Source organism: Quercus lobata, chromosome 4 (genome assembly GCF_001633185.2).
Source record: "Quercus lobata isolate SW786 chromosome 4, ValleyOak3.0 Primary Assembly, whole genome shotgun sequence".
Taxonomy (NCBI): domain Eukaryota; kingdom Viridiplantae; phylum Streptophyta; class Magnoliopsida; order Fagales; family Fagaceae; genus Quercus; species Quercus lobata.
In genome coordinates this window covers 54,295,172-54,308,122 of record NC_044907.1, presented here as the reverse complement: position 1 = coordinate 54,308,122, position 12,951 = coordinate 54,295,172, and the positions used below count along the sequence as shown (strand labels likewise).

At 29.4% G+C, this 12,951-nt stretch overlaps 1 pseudogene; it reads left to right on the top strand.

Annotated features, from left to right (window-relative positions):
• Positions 1–959: 959 nt before the first annotated feature.
• On the top strand, positions 960–12,649 carry LOC115987826 (annotated as a pseudogene).
• The last annotated feature ends 302 nt before the right edge of the window (positions 12,650–12,951 follow it).

Here is a 12,951-nt window from a genome sequence, read left to right as displayed (position 1 = left end):
ACACTATATATGTATTACTAAGAATCAAGAAATTGATCTGCAAAATACAACCAAAAACCTACAAAATGACCTCAAATGGATTTCATATGACTTTTGACTTTACCATTTTAAAACTTGAAACTAACAAAAGCATGAAAATCGAGAAAACCTTAAAATACTAACCAATACCCAATAATCAAAACGCACTCAAAACCTCCCCAGTCCACATAATTTGATCCTATCGAGTGGTCATAGACCCAACTTCATTGGTTGATCATGTTTGACCAAATATTGACCAAGTTTTGCAAACTTTAACTGCTCATTTTTCACAATCTGGCCGTCTAATTGATGTCATACTTCGGCAACACCAATATCTCACCACATTCTTCCAATCCAACGGTCGGATTTTGGATTTGTGTCTGGAGCATTACGAACATGAACACACCAAAAAATTTTGATTGGTCACATTCTCCTAATCTAACCGTTTGATTGAGCTCAAAATTTATCAAAACCAATATTTCCGCGTACTTTTTCAATCCAATTTTCAAATTTTATAGGATACTATTTCCAGTCCATAATTAAGTACTGCATGACCCTTACTATCATCCCGTGCCCATCATTCGATCTATGGTACCGTTTTTTTTTTTTTTTTTTTTTTGGGTTAATTCTATGGGCCCATCTTTGTTTCCTTTATTTTTTTGAGAAACAATAATAGTGCCTTATTTGGTCCACTAGTGTTAAAAAATGTGCCATTCATTAGCTCTGTAACAACTAACAAGTAACAAGAGACGTGAACCATGCTTCTTTTCCATGTACATCCCCCTCAAACACGATAAAGCTAACTTTCGCATCTAATATTATATCATTTGCAAATTCTTCCCTATAAATATGATAAATTCCTCTCAGAATATCATCGATATATAGAGGAATCTCGGAAGAGTTATTGATTTGTGAACGTATAAGTGTCTGCGAGGGAGAAGATGGATGCAAATGTGGTTAAAAAATGGTCTTCTTCCAATGAAATAATCAGCACAGTTCAGGCAGCCCTAAGGCTGCTATTGATGGCAGTGTTTTTGGGGTCTCTTCTGATGTGGATCATGGCTCCTACAAACACCTATAAGCAAAGTTGGTTGCCGAGTATCCTAGCAAAGCTTAACTCAACATATTTCGAGCCCAAACAAGGTTGTTCCATTTGCATTATTCTTTTTTCTTTCGTTGCTTTTGTGTTCACGTTGTATATAATGTTGTTTTCTCAAATCATTTATTTATACTCTTCATGTGTTACAGGTGCAAGACTTCTGATTTACACTCTTCCCATTCTATTTGTTGCTGCCATGGGCTGTTTCTACCTCCATATGGGAAAGGAATTGAAAAATGATAAAATCACAAGGTAGTTTATAGATTTCTTTGTACATTTTATAGACTAAATGATTAAATTCACTATTTTTTAACAGTTTAAACTTTTAGGATAATTGATGTTTTTTCAAATACTTCTTTTTTAATATCACTAATAATCAATTTCATTTCTTATGTAATCAAATATTTTTTACAAAAATAAAAACTCGGATCTTACCTTTTGTAACAGCAGTTGCAGAAATCCTCGGTTTGCCTCATGGAAAAAGCCGGTGCTCATAAAAGGCCCTCTGGGGATTGTTTCCAGAGTAGAGCTAGCTTTTCTCATCATGTTCATTGCACTTTTAGCATGGACTTTTGCAACTTACATTAGCAATTATTTTGCTAAAATCAACCCAAATTCAGCAGCACAAGGCGAAAAAGTGTAAGAATTTCTTAACAAATTATCAAATCCAATGCTCGATCAAACTCTCATTTCAAACGATATCATCATCATAAAAGGTTGAATTAATAATTTAATAATATGTTAAAGCTTTTTGGTGCTTTTGGCAGATGGCAATCTAAACTGGATTCTGCAGCCTTAACCCTAGGCCTCGTTGGGAACATATGTTTAGCATTTCTGTTTTTCCCGGTGACTCGCGGTTCATCTTTGCTGCCACTCTTTGGCCTCACCTCTGAGAGCAGTATCAAGTACCATATATGGCTTGGAAACATCACCATGACTCTCTTCACAACTCATGGTATTTGTTTCATCATCTATTGGGCCGTTACCAATGAACTCTCCCAGGTAATTAAGAATTTATATTTCGGAACCAACTTCAATTTATTCATGAAGCATTCTTGTATCTCTTTTTTTTAATTAATAAAGATATACGCCTCTCTTATGGTGTGTTTGGAAATTTTGAAAGAGAGGAGAGTAGAGGGTATATGAGATTGAAGGAGATGTAAGGGAAGAAGAATAGGTTTGTCTCTCTTGTTGGAATATTTTAAAAATTAGGTAAGATGAGTGGAGTAGATGTATATCTCTCCTCTTTTTTTTTCTTTTCTTTTTTTTGTCAATTAAGATGAAAATGATAAAATTATCAAATAAATTGACAATCATATCCTTGTTTTGATCAGTTTAAAAATCTATATATATACTAGTCTCTGAGCACGCGCTCACGCACGTGCTCAAAGCGCGTGCTCAAAGGCACTTTTATTTTTTGGGTAAAAATTAATAATTTGCATCTATTATAATTGGGTTGAGTTCAAGTTACATTTAGTATAACTCTAAATAATATTACACCACCCAATAACTTGTTATAGAATTCATATTTTGAAAATTTCATTATTGAATTACATGTTTTATATGTTTTTAACATTCTTGCCAATTTTCATGTCAATTGAATGTTATTTGCTATTCGATCCATAAACTCATCTTTTATGCATTATTCTAAACTACAAAAATTTATATTTAAACAATTAATTGATGACATGGCTATTAATCATATCCTTGTTTTGATCAATTTAAAAATCTATAAACGCGTACTCAAAATCTCTTCTATTTTTTTGGTAAAAATTAATAATTTGCATCTATTATAATTTAGAAAACTTTTTTTTTTTTCAAACAAAGAAAAATGATAAACTTTAGAAATAAGCAGTAACTACAATTTCTTTTTTGAATGTGAAGAAAAAAATTCTAACCTTTAGGAGTTCTCTTTTTGAATTTAAAATGAAATTTGTTATTTGACATTTATGACAATGATGATATTTTTGAACCACATAAAAATACAGTTTTTTTTTTTTTTTTTTGAGAAAGACATAAAAGTCCAGTTGAAAGAGAAGAATCTTCTTATACTCCTATATAATATAGATAAATGGTCATGTTAACGAGTGCCCTTAGAATAATTGTTAATAAACTATATTAGAAAAGTTTTGACTCAATTTTAATAGAAAATATAAAAAGTTGTCAACAACATTAATTGTTTTATCATTTTTCAATAAAATATTTTTTAAAATAGTTCTTAAACTAATGCCCTCGTTAACATTTTCCATATATAAATTATAGAATCATAATGACAAAACTGACAAATTAAAATTTTTTAATTGAAGGAAAATCCCTCTCCCTCCAATTTTGCTCAATTTTCTTTAATATATATATATATATATAACCACCAAACAAAGTGACAAAATCATTCTATCTCATTCCCTCAAGGACATGTTTGGTAGACTGTAATAGGCGCTGTAATGTAATAGTTATTCCTATGGTTTAGTTATTCTTTAGTTTGGTTATGTTTTTATTACAAAGAATAGTAATTCCTTATGAATAGTTATTCTTCAAAATGAGGAATAACTATTCCTCTTTAAAATGTTGTATTAGCTATTCCTTAGTAAGTGCAATAATTTTAAAACTTAATATATTTCCAAATAAACTAACTTTCCATATACATCTAACAATTATAAAAATAAAAAATTATAAAAATTAACACATATCTCTCTTAAATTTACAAATAACAATTTTTAAGGAGATATAATTGTATGAGTAAGATATTTCCTAAAATAAATATTAAGTTTCATTCTAAAATTATAACTCACAACCAAACTAATGAATAGGTTTAGTTATTACATTATAACATACTTTATTACTAGTAATAAAGATTACAATTCTTGTTGTAATACTCATTCAGTGTACCAAACGTACCCCAAGTCTCTTCTCTAGTTCTCTTCCCCCTCCAACCTTTAAGAAAGGCGTCAACTTTTTTTCTTTTTTTTCTTTTTGATAGAAATAGTAAAGGGGCGTTCGGTTGGGAAAATTAGGTTATCCCGTTAAGGGCTCTTGACAAGAAAGGGGTAATTTTTCTACTCTTTTGCCAAATCTTTTTTCAAATCTTAGACAAAGAATTTACTCTTTTCCAATTATTTTTTGTGTTTGATAGAAATATAGAATCATAGAAAAGCTTTTTTTGGGATGGAGGGAGGATAATGGTTTTAAGAAACTAAAAGCTGTCATGGTTTGGTATGGATATAGAGGAAAATTACCATTTCTCTTTCTTTTCTTTCCTTCTTTTTTTTTCTTTTTTTTTTTTTTATGTACACGTACTATGTACATACAATGTACATACTTTCACCTTAGGTGTTCACAATTTTTAAAAATGTCCTTATTGATGATCATATGATGACATATTATGTGTATGTATATGTCTGTTTGGATTGAGCTTATTTTTGCTAAAACTGAGAATTGAAATTGAAAACACTGTAACAAAATAATTTTTAAATGTGTGAATAGTGCCGTGGGACACATTTTTAATGAAAAAGTTGCTGAAAAGTGGAATTTGTGGGTCCATGAACAATGCATGAACAATAGCCGCATTACTCCCTGAAATGCGTGAAAAAAAAAAAAAAAAAAAAAAAGACTTGTAAACGCAGACGCCGAATCCAAACCCCACCTATATACCCATTTTTAGAGAGATACTTACTTGTAATCTGTAAATGAAGAGTTTTTTTTGTAAATAACTTGAGTTTAGCTTAGGAAAATACTTGTTTATATTTGTTTGTTTAGAAAACAATCTAAACTCATATCCAAGTTTATGCTTGACTATTAAATGAGCTAAACTCAAATATAATAATATATTTGTGAACAAGCTTGTGATTAGAGTTTCAATTTAACTATGTATAATACTATATCTTTATATATAAATTTGTTTAAAAATATACTTATATAAACTTGAAATTAGATTATATAAATTTGTAAATAAACCAATGTTTTATCATTTTCCCATAAAACGTTTTTAAAAATAGTTATTAAACCAATGCCCTTAAGGCATTTGTTAACATTTTCCATATATAAATTATAGAATCATAATAACAAAACTGACAAACTAAAATTTTTTTAACTAAAGAAAAATCCCTTTCCCTCCAATTTTGCTCAATTTTCTTAAAACTTTAGTTTGTATATATATATATATATATATATATTAAAAAGATAAATAAATAAAACCACCAAAAAAAGTGACGAAATCATTCTAACCTATTTCCTCAAGTCTCTTCTCTAGTTCTCTTTCCCCTCCAACCTTTAAGAAAGGCGTCAACTTTTTTTCCTTTTTTCTTTTTGATATAAATAGGAAAGGAGGGTTCGGTTGGGAAAATTAGGTTATCCTGTTAAGGGCTCTTGACAAGAAAGGCGTAATCTTTCTACTCTTTTGCCAAATCTTTTTTCAAATCTTAGACAAAGAATTTACTCTTTTCCAATTATTTTTTGTATTTGATAGAAATATAGAATCATAGAAAAGCTCTTTTTGGGATGGAGGTTAGGTGTTCACAATTTTTAAAAATGTCCATATTTATCATATGATGACATATTATATGTATGTGTATACCCATTTTTGGAGAGATACTTACTTATAGTCTGTAAATAAACCAAGTTTTTTATAAATAACTTTAGTTTAGCTTAGGAAAATGCTTGTTTATATTTGTTTATTTAGCAAAAAATCTAAACTCAAATCCAAGTTTATGCTCGACTATTAAATGAGCTAAACTCAAACATAATAATATATTTGTGAACAAGCTTGTGATTAGAGTTTCAATTTATCTATATATAATACTATATTTTTATATATAAATTTGTTTGAAAATATACTTATATAGACTTGAAATTAGATTATATAAATTTGTAAATAGATTCATATGATATCAAATCTTTTTTTTTTCTATTTAATGATAGTAAAAACAGTATATTCATAATAAATCCTAATAAATTTGCGAAGGGCCAAATATTTTAGTTATAGTCTTACTATATATAGGAACTAAATAACTTAATCAAGTAGTTTATAAAAAAATTCGAATTCGATTGATAAGAAAAGGTACCAAACCTAAATTTAAAATCTAGTTTGATAAAGAACTAAAACTTAGCTCGTATTCAAAAGAAAATTAAATGAATAACATTGAACTTCTAATATACAAGTATACAACTCGACTTGACTTGTTTACTGCCATACTTACATGAAAATTATTTTTGTTATCTAATTGTGAATGTAATTTTTTTTTTTTTTTAATTGAAGGGTTGTGAGTATAATTATACAACAAGAATATATAACCCCATGTCAAAACCTTAATCTTCCTATTAACTTAAAAGACTATTAGCACTAGAAGTAACCAAAATAGAAAAAGTGTCAATGTTTGTAGGAGATGTACGTGTAGGTATGATTTTGTTCCTGTAAAGAGATCATGAACCGAAAGTAGCAGATGCAGAATCTAAAAATGGTGGTGTTCACTTCACATCACATGGAAATCGTGGTGCTCTCCTCCGGTAGTGGTTGGACCCACTCGTCAAGTTCTGTGGTTGTTCTCCTATGTAGATTATTGAGTATGCAGAGAGAAGTTTGTGACTATTTCAAAGTTTGAGAAGGTTGAATTTATGTTGATCACTAAAAGAGGTTCATCATAAATGGAACTAAATTGACTTCATGGTTAGGAGAGAGCTGAGTGGCACACTTTCTTGGTAGGACCCTGTCCCTCAGGCTCAGCCTCAGTGAGTGCGGTATTTCTAATTCGTGTACGTACGGTAGAGAGTTACTTTTTCTTTCCTTTTTCGTACTTTGTCGGTTGTTCTTTACGCGGGACTTTTGGAGGTGGATTGTCACTAACATTTTTAGAAATGAAAATTACTAAATTAGATAGTTAACGAACTAGAAATGAAATGTTTATATCCAAAGGAAAATGTTTTTATCCGAACTTTAAACTTCTTTTATATATTTTTTTTTTATTAGATGTAAATTTTAAAAATTTAATGGTTGGGTTACATATTTTTATTATATTCTCTATACTTACAAAATTTCATGAAAATCAATTAGCAATAGCTTATTATTAATTAAATGTTTAAATTTTAAACTTAATTCTAAAAAAAATGTTTAAATTTTAAACTTTTGTGGTCTAAAATTATGCATAAAAAATATGTTTATTAATCGAATAGTAAATAATATCTAATTTGAAAGAAATTTAACTTATATGTTAAGAACATAAAAAATATGTAATCAAAAACTTAAATTTTCAAAATTTACATCTAATAAAAAGAAATAAAAAAAAATTCTGAAATATTTCTCTCAAAATTAGATTCAAGAGAAACCTTTTATATATATATATATATATATATATATATATATATATTTCATCTGCTAATATATTATTATTGTTGTCTTTGAACATAAGACTACCTATTTTATTATTTAAAACAAAATACTGACTATTAAAATTCAAGGTTTAAATATAAATTAAATACTGTAATAAAATTTTAAATAAATATATATATCATAAAAAATAAAAAATAAAAACTTATAAAATTGTTAGACTTCAAAGAAAAATATATGTGACAATATAATATGAGGCTCCAAAAGTCTAAATATTTCGGTTTCATATATATTATAAATTATAAATACTAAAGTAATTATAAACATTACAAAAATAGTATACAAATTAATGTGATAATAAACATGATTGATATTAGTGCAACACATAAAAAAAATATTTTAATTATTAAATAAATTTTTAATATTTATGTAATAAAATTGATAATGTCCCACATGATCAACATTAAAAAAATAAAAAATAAATAAAAAAGAGGTTCACTACACCTCCACAATATAGCCAACGTATTTTAGGCGTTTCGAATGTGATGTGGATTTAGCATAATTGTTGGTTACTTGGTATCAGCCTTATTGTTAGGAATTTGGGAGCCTTTCCTGCAGATGTTGGTGAGGAATAGGAATAACGTGGGATTGAGATCAGGTTTTTATTGCATCCTATCCAAATCCGAAAACGTGTTGTGTGGTTGGGAGGAGTCTTCACCCTACCTACATTAGGAAATGTTTTTTTTTTGGTAGGAACTAAAGAAATGTTGACTAACATATAAATTATTACATTTGTTGTAAAAATGTTATGAACCTAACATTTTTTAATTGACTAACATATAAATATTTGGAAGTGATATTAAATTTCTACTCTATTTATTTCTCAGAAAAAATAAATAACAAAAAATTGATTATATTACTATTTTTGCATCTATTAAATTATTAATGATGTAGTAAAATCTTGTCTACCCATTTCAAATTAGATTTGATAAAATTTTAGAAACTCAGCAATGGAGTTTTCTTGAGAACTATAGAAGATTCTAATCTTCATCTGGCATTGTTAACTAAGGAGATTTTAAATTGGTCTTTCATGGATTTAAATTGATCGAGCATTCAAATAGGTTAAGGGATAAGGGTGTCACTGGTTGGGTTGATTCGAGTTTGACAACTAAGGTCTTAGTTAATCAAACTCTAATCATCCCAACCAATTGAACTATTGAATTAGGATCCATTCTGTAAATCAATTTGAGTAGTCGATTAGATTATTTAATAATATGAATTAATCAAACCCAACTAGATCTTACGTTTTTTTCTTTTTCTTTTCCTTTTTTTTCTTTTTTTTTTTTTTTTTTTCCCTAACCAATTCAACCCAAATGGCCGGTCCTGCAGATTTTTCTGCGTTTTTTTACTCTTTTTTTTTTTTTTTACCTACTTACAAATTACAATTACTTATCTACCTAATTTTTTTATTAAAAAAATCCTATAATTAACTTGTCATATTGATTTGACGTTTCAAAATTCGGATTTTACCCCCTAAAATGTGGTGATATTTGGATTTTACATCCTGACATTTCAGAATTTAGATTTTACCCCCTATATTTTAAAAGTGTTTAGATTTTACTCCCTAAAATTTTGAATTGTTTGAATTTTATACCCTAAAATTTCAGAATTGGGAGGAGTAAAATCCAAACAACCCTAAACTTTAGAGAATAAAATCCAAGTTCTAAAATGTTAGGGTGTAAAGTCCAAACACCCCAAACTTTAAGGGGTAAAATCCAAATTCTGAAATTTTAAGATGTAAAATCCAATCACCCCCAAACTTTAGGGGTGTAATTTACCATTTACCCAAATTTATATTAAGGAAAGAAATCAAGGAATATCATGTCACCATGTCTTGTTTGTCATTATTTCCCTAATTATTCATATTAATTTTGTATTATGGAGAAAAATCGTAAATGTTTGAAATGATTTAATATATTTTGATTTTAAATTTGTTGAGTTTTTTCATAATATTTTGCTTAAACAATGTCTTGTATCATTTAAAATTTTTCACTCTATTATTTTATTCACTTTTATTTTTTTAATTAATATCTCTTTTTTATTTTTGTTTTATTTAAACCTACCGCTCGATTATTAACTTACTAGTTGAACATACCCTTAATCCTTTGAGTCTTGGCGTATACCAATGATTACAACTTTATGCATCTTAAGGTACTTCAGATTTTCAACCCAAAAAAAAAAAAAAAAAAAAAAAAAAAACACATGCATTCTTGTGTGCTTTCTGAGTCCTAAAACAATTCCACCCGATTTCAAATAAACTACTAAGTTCTAATAAAACCTTCTTGAGTGCTTTCCAATAAGTTTTTACAAATTTGCTATGAAAATGTTACAAATTAGATGCCGATAATATATATGATTGATACCACATCAATAATATGATAATTAAATCTCTTCATTACTTTCTTTTGTGTTTTCCTTAAAATTTTACACGTTAGTTAGTAAGACTAAGATTTTTATTATCCTTACTTCCTTAGCATCACTTATTGGGTACATATGTACAAAGATCCTATATGTCTGTCTTTGAAATGCAAATGGTACACTTCGTGTCATATATATACCCATTCGTGGAGATTATTATATATTGCAATGTTGTTTTTCCTCTGTAATCTTAATTGAGACGTAAAGATTAAAATGTCATGCTATTGTTTCAATACAGATGCTTAAATGGGACAAAATTGGGGAATCAAATTTGGCTGGAGAGATTGCTTTGGTAGCTGGATTAGCCGTGTGGTTAACAACCATCCCTCGCATACGACGGAAATTCTTCGAGCTCTTCTTTTACACACATTACCTTTACATCATCTTCATGATTTTCTTCATACTCCATGTTGGTATCTCTTTCTGTGGCATGATGCTTCCCAATTTCTACCTCTTTGCTGTCGATCGTTACTTGAGGTTTCTACAATCACGACGAAATGTTCGATTACTCTCTGCCCGCGTTTTACCATGTGAAACTATTGAACTTAACCTTGGCAAGAGCTTAGGTAATACTACTATATACATATGATCGGTGCTTATATTTGTATTGTGTTTGACTTTATATCTTACTAATCACAATCTTTCACACGTTTTTTTATAAAATAATAATAATAAATTTTCATACATGACATACTAAAGTGGATGAAGCATAAAGTAGAACATCAAAAGTGAGACATAATATTTTTATTCAGGCTCATACACTACAAAATGAATTTTCAAAAACTGTTTGAATATAACTATTCTTGAAAGAAAAGAAAAAACTTATTTTTAAATTTATTCAAGGAAAAAAATTCATTGAGAACATTTTACCTGTGACTTTTAAGATTGATGTGAAGGTCCATTTTATTTTAAGTTCGTTTTCTAATCTATCCTACCAGGTCTGAGCTATAATCCATTGGGCATTATGTTCATAAATGTTCCCAGCATTTCCAAACTGCAGTGGCATCCTTTTAGTATCACTACTAGTAGTAATTTGGAACCTAACAAGATCAGCATTGTCATTAAAAGCGAAGGAAGTTGGACCAAGAAGCTCTAACAGATGCTTTCATCACCTTCTTCACTGGATCGTCTTGAGGTATCAGTTGAAGGACCGTATGCGCCGGCTTCTAAAGATTTTTTAAGGTAAACATATGCACATGAATAGACTCAAAGCACAAAATTACATGTCAAATAAGAAAGTAATAGAGACTGTAACTTCAAATAAAATAAAATGGTAGAAAAAAATACATGTAACCAATCATAATTAGTCTGTTGACAATCCATAACTGAACCTACAAATTTTAGAACTATGACTTGGTTATTGTTCTAACTTCTTTGCTTTCCAAACAAAAGTTTGCTTTTTTTTTTCTTTTTTCTTTTTTTTTTTTTGACCAAATAAAGGAACAGAAACAAAAATGTACTTTCTTTATGCAAACTAGCTATATGGTAGCTTAATATATTTCAAATAATATTAATTATCGTTTATGCAGGTATGACACCCTTGTGATGGTGAGTGGAGGCAGTGGTATTACTCCATTCATCTCAATCATTCGAGAGCTTATCTATATGAGCACAAAGCTTAATTACAAAGCTCCGAAAGTGATCCTAATTTGTGCATTCAAGAACTCCTCAGAACTAACCATGCTAGACCTCATTCTTCCTATCTTTGGAACCCCCTCTGACAATTCCAATTTACAGCTACAAATTGAGGCCTTTGTAACAAGAGAGAAAGAACCCAAAATAGATAACATAAAGCCTATAAAAGCCATAAAGTTCAAGCCTCATGCAAAAGATGCACCATTGTCTTCCATTTTAGGACCCAAACACTGGCTTTGGCTTGGCATGATAATAGCCTCTTCCTTTGTCATTTTCCTTATATTACTTGGAATTATTACTCGTTACTACATATATCCTATTGATCATAATTCCAATAAAAAATTTTCAACCACTTGGAGATCTGTCATAAATGTGTTAGTCATATGCATCTGTATGGTCATCACGGCTAGTGCAGCAGTATTTTGGAACAAGAGGCAGAATGATATTGAGACTAATCAGGTTCAGAACATGGAAGGGACAACTGGGTCTCCAAGCTCGTACGATATGGAATTAGAAAGCCACCCACGCCAGTCTCTTTCCCAAGCTACCAATGTGCACTATGGTCAAAGACCTGATCTAAGGAGTGAGTAACTTGTACTATCATATAAACATCTAATATTTGGATTGGCCTTAAAATTTCGAAGTTAAGACGGCATGCTCTGAAATTATAATAGATTACCGATTATTTCAAAAGTTTTAAGTGTGGCAAAATTATAAATTTAATTATTTAATTATTTAATTATAATTCTAACAAATGTAGATAAATTTTCTCTTGCAGGAATGCTACTTGAGTACAATGGATCAAGTACCAACGTTTTCGCGTCTGGCCCAAAGAGGTTGAGACAAGAGGTTGCAACCATTTGTTCATCCGGTTTGGCAGATAATCTGCACTTTGAGTCTATCAGTTTTAGCTGGTGAGTTGTCTATGTTGAAATTTCTAAGGGACGTGTGCAGCAATGTTGTAAAATATTGGTGCTTGTGGTTGCTGGCTTGCTTCTATATGCCTGTATCATTATGACGTGTTTGTTGAGGAGAATAAATGTAACTATGTAAGTGCAAATGATTTCGTCTGTGTTTTTAATCTTGTAACTGTGGCTTTAGTCTCTCACTGCTTAATGATAAAATGTATATATTTATGAGCAGAAAATAATGACTATCTTTTGGATGACTTATCTCTGTGATTGGATTTTCTATCATTGCATGAACTAATGTAAGGCAGAGATTCGTGCTTCATAAAATGAAGCCAATGTCAAAAATGTGTACAACAAAAACCTTCCCTCACCATAACATAGCTTTTGCTTAAATGGCAGGCGAATGAAACAAATATACAAAGCATCGGAATTTTCTCTTTCATTTTTAAGACAGGCAAATGCACTCAATCTAAACTCAAGTAGCCAATCCAGTA